A 4,134-nucleotide genomic window follows, 5' to 3' on the forward strand; every position below is an offset into this window, starting at 1 on the left:
GCAAAGCTGGAACTTGTGTGGAAGCATCCTCAGGTAGTGTAGATTCAAATTTGTGAAAATCATGACCCCTGGGGGTTGGTTTGGGCCACAATGGGAGGTTGATGTTTTACATAGGAATAAACAGATTAAATCTTTAAAAATTTTCTTCTCAGAAACTAATCAGCCAGGAAAGCTCATCCTCAGGTAGTGTAGATTCAAAGTTGTGAAAATAATGATCCCCAGGGGTAGGGTGGGGCCACAATTGGGGGGGGGTCAAAGTTTAACAAAGGAATATATAGGGTAAATCTTTAAAAATCTTCTCAGAAACTAATCAGCCAGATGATTCTTTATAATTGTTAAGACTTTGGCCCCAGGACAATTCTTTGGCCTCACGAGAAGATTCAGAGTTTGGTGTACGTTTATATCCCATATATAAACTATTGTTAGGGATCTTTTTGAGAACTGCAATACTCAACATATGATATGACTAAAAAATCATCATGTTAGAAAAGGGACTAATGATTATAAACATAAGAATATCCATGGATTTTATTTATACAGGATCTACATGTATTATTGTACATTGTCCAGATAGTTTGTATTATGACTTCATTGAGCTGATTTTATCATACCTATTGTTCCTCAGGTGAGCGCTGTGGCCCATGGGCCTCTTGTTTTTTATTTTATGATTTATTATATTGGCTACTGAGAAGAAACCATGCAAATAAGGCAATATAAGATAATTACATATTAATTTTAAAAACAGAAAGGCTGAAGAGAAACATGGATGCTACTTTCCCAACTCCAAGTGGAATTACAGAAAGTCGAGCTAAAGAGTATTGCAGACATTCTTTAATGTCGGCATCTCTTTACAGTAAATGCCAACAGTCCAACATACTGACTGATATCATTGATGGGTGTGTCGAAGATATTAAGGTAAAAACAGGCTGAACATCATTTACGTATAGAAAATCTTACAAGAAATAGAAGATCATTCAAAATTACATATACCTACAATGTGTCTTTTTAAATTTATATAAAAAAGAAATGAAACGAAGGCTTAATTACTTGAGAATGACGTAATGTATTCATGTAGATGTTTGCATATAGATTATTCTATCGTATAAAATTTCAGAGTTGAACTATATGAACTATAGATATAGATTTTCCTTGATTCATTTCGTTGCGATATTGTTGTACCTTTTGTGTGAAAACCTGATGTACATGTACATTATAATCCCTTGGTCACACCTTTCTATCGTTACGTGTTATAGGTAAATGTATTATTTTGAACAAGATTGATAAGCTATCCAATAGTCTTTCTCTGTATCTTTTATTTTAGTACTCCGATTCAGTCGACGCGTTCAAACTGTCTGCTATGAATGCATATGACAGTATATGTTATAATGAGTTGGCTCAGGATCCTAAGAACATTCATTATGTCAATGGTGTACCTGTGGTGAGCCCCTCGATATCCGGTTGTCCAAACCAGTGCTCTCTAACCGGAAATTGCGTCAGCGGCGTATGTCATTGTCACCGTGGATACACCTCTGGAGATTGTTCTGTTCAAATTGGAGTTGCACCTAAGATATATCGTTTAAGAGGGTAAGCAAACGTTCGAGTAGCCGGGGACGGGTCCCTTAAATTGTGAAATAGTTCACTTTTTGATCTCTCTCTCTAAAGTTCATATGAAAAAGTCAGGCTATGTCAAAGGTGAAGTAAGACTACCGTAACTAGTATCAAGTGCCCATAAAGCCATTTCATGTAGCGTTTGGCGATACTATATAGCAATATTGTATTCAAATTGTTATGATGGTAATAAACGTTTAGATATAAGGTATTTTCTCCTATCATATATTAGTAGGTATTTCATATCAGTTTTTCTTATTTCATGCCAATATTTTTTTTTTACATATTTATATAGTCCGACCTTCATCGTTTCAGAGACGGATTCTGTGACATCAGAACTAGGCCCTGCAGACAAGCTAACGTCATCGTTGATAATATCATGGAATCGGACACTTTATCATGTAGAATCACTCCAATGAATGTATGAATGAACATTTCTACAATTTTGTTGTTTTCTCACTCAAGCTAAGTCTCACGACCCTAGTATTATATACTTGTATTCTTTTCCATGATTTAATATTAGCTGTCAAATGGCGAACCGGTGGAATCAGGCCCAGCGGTGAACACTAAAGGGGAATTTCTTAGCTTTTTAGAGGTGCAGTGCCCAATTCCAGAAAGCAATGTAATGAAAGGTAGATACTTAAAAATAGCTATTAAAATATTTTTCTTGAAATTATCAATACTGGATTAACTGAAATTTTGAATTCATTATTTTTTTAGGACAGAGTGCCAAGGGTTTTAAAATCTCCATAACATCAGACGGCCATCTTTACAGTCAGGAGGCGTTGTTTATTGTGGCTGATGGTTACTGTACCAAGTGTTCAGCTGATGGAGTCTGTACTGACAACGTTAGTAGTCTGAAGTGTTAGAAAACGCATTAGCATGTAGTAATACCATCAAAAACAGTCGATGGAAGTAATTGTTTATTATTATGAATGAAAATTACTGTTCTCATTTTTTTCTAGAAACTTTTGAAGAAAAAGTCTATTTTATATTTTAGAATTCGTTGTTTTTTTAATTATAAAATATCATAGATATTGATGAGGTCAGATTTCCTAGATTTGAGATTTCAATTTGATTATTTTTCATAAGCCCAACACCTGTGTCATTGACGGCATGTGTTACCGGAATGGTGACCAGAATAACGAAGGACAGGTGTGCGATCCTGCTGTCTCTACTGTTAACTGGACATCTATCAAAACAGTGCAAGGTTAGATTTTCAATATACATTTATCTTTATTCCATTTAAAAAAAACTTGCTCTGGGATTTGCCAAATTAAACATGAACGTACCCTTATTAAATCTAGACCAAATACTGTACAACACAAATTGATATATATTTATATCATTAAAAAAACTTGCGTAAATATCAGGTACTAGTATACCGGTATATCGTTTTTTTTATTGTATCAATTGTTTACTTACTGTTATTTCACTAAAAAGAGTTTTGCACTTAAAGCACATATGATATGCGCAATGACCTTGTTTTTCTATTTATTTATTCATTCCTTCATTTATTCATTCAGTCATTTATTTATTCCTTCATTTATTTATTTACTTTCATATATTAACGTTTCTGTAATAGTTGAACAACTTCCAGGAAAACGTCCGAGATAGCTGTATAAGTGCAAGTTTACAAAAGTCAAAAAAGAATACTAATAAGTATCATTATAAAACACAACTCCATGAAAATGCTCAAGGACATCGTTATTAGTCCCCTACCAGTTTTCACCGGAGGGGACTATTAATAGCTTTCCTCTGCGTCCGTCCGTCTGTCCGTCCGTCCGTCTGTCTGTCCCACTTCAGTTTTCCACACTTTTTTTTTCTTTATGCGTTTGAGGAATAATATGAAATTTGCTGAACAGCTTCAAAATGTCAAACTACAGATCAAATTTACACTTTTGTAGCGTCTGGTTGACATATTTTCGAGAAAATTAATTTGTTTATTCCAATTTTTTAATGTTCGGGTTCGTGATCGGGTTCGGTGTATTGGATAAAGGAGGAAAGTATGTAGTCAGTAATAATATCGTGCATTTCTTGGACCATTCCGTTTCTAACAAACAAATAAGTTCTGTAAAATAGTGTGAAACATTGTGTTGTAAATTTAATTGACAGGGTTTTTAGCTCACCTGAGCTGAAAGCTCAAGTGAGCTATTCTGATCACATTTTGTCCGTCGTCCGTCTGTCCGTCTGTCTGTGTCAACCATAAACGTTTATGTGGCGAAAGATTTGTCCAGGACATACTTAAGAGTTTTTAAAAATTATGAGCTTAGCTCCTAACCTTCAAACTAAAATACGTTATTTAGTTGCTTCTGAGTTTAGTAACAGATTTAGCTTCATTTAAAATTAACCACATTATCAGAGGACTCGCTTTTTTCGGACTCCGTCGGACGCTTTTTGAAGTTGTCTCCCTTAGCACATGAAACGCAATGTGTACACCAGGTCACGTGATCATCACATCAGTGATGACGCGACCTCTAAATATAGAATGCATGAAACGTTTTGTAAACTCTCAAGCGACAAAGA

At 34.8% G+C, this 4,134-nt stretch overlaps 1 pseudogene; it reads left to right on the forward strand.

Moving 5' to 3' along the window:
• Nucleotides 1-4,134, forward strand: part of LOC128192040 (von Willebrand factor D and EGF domain-containing protein-like) — a 47,348-nt pseudogene that overhangs the window by 14,035 nt on the left and 29,179 nt on the right.

Source organism: Crassostrea angulata, chromosome 7 (assembly GCF_025612915.1).
Source record: "Crassostrea angulata isolate pt1a10 chromosome 7, ASM2561291v2, whole genome shotgun sequence".
NCBI lineage: Eukaryota > Metazoa > Mollusca > Bivalvia > Ostreida > Ostreidae > Magallana > Magallana angulata.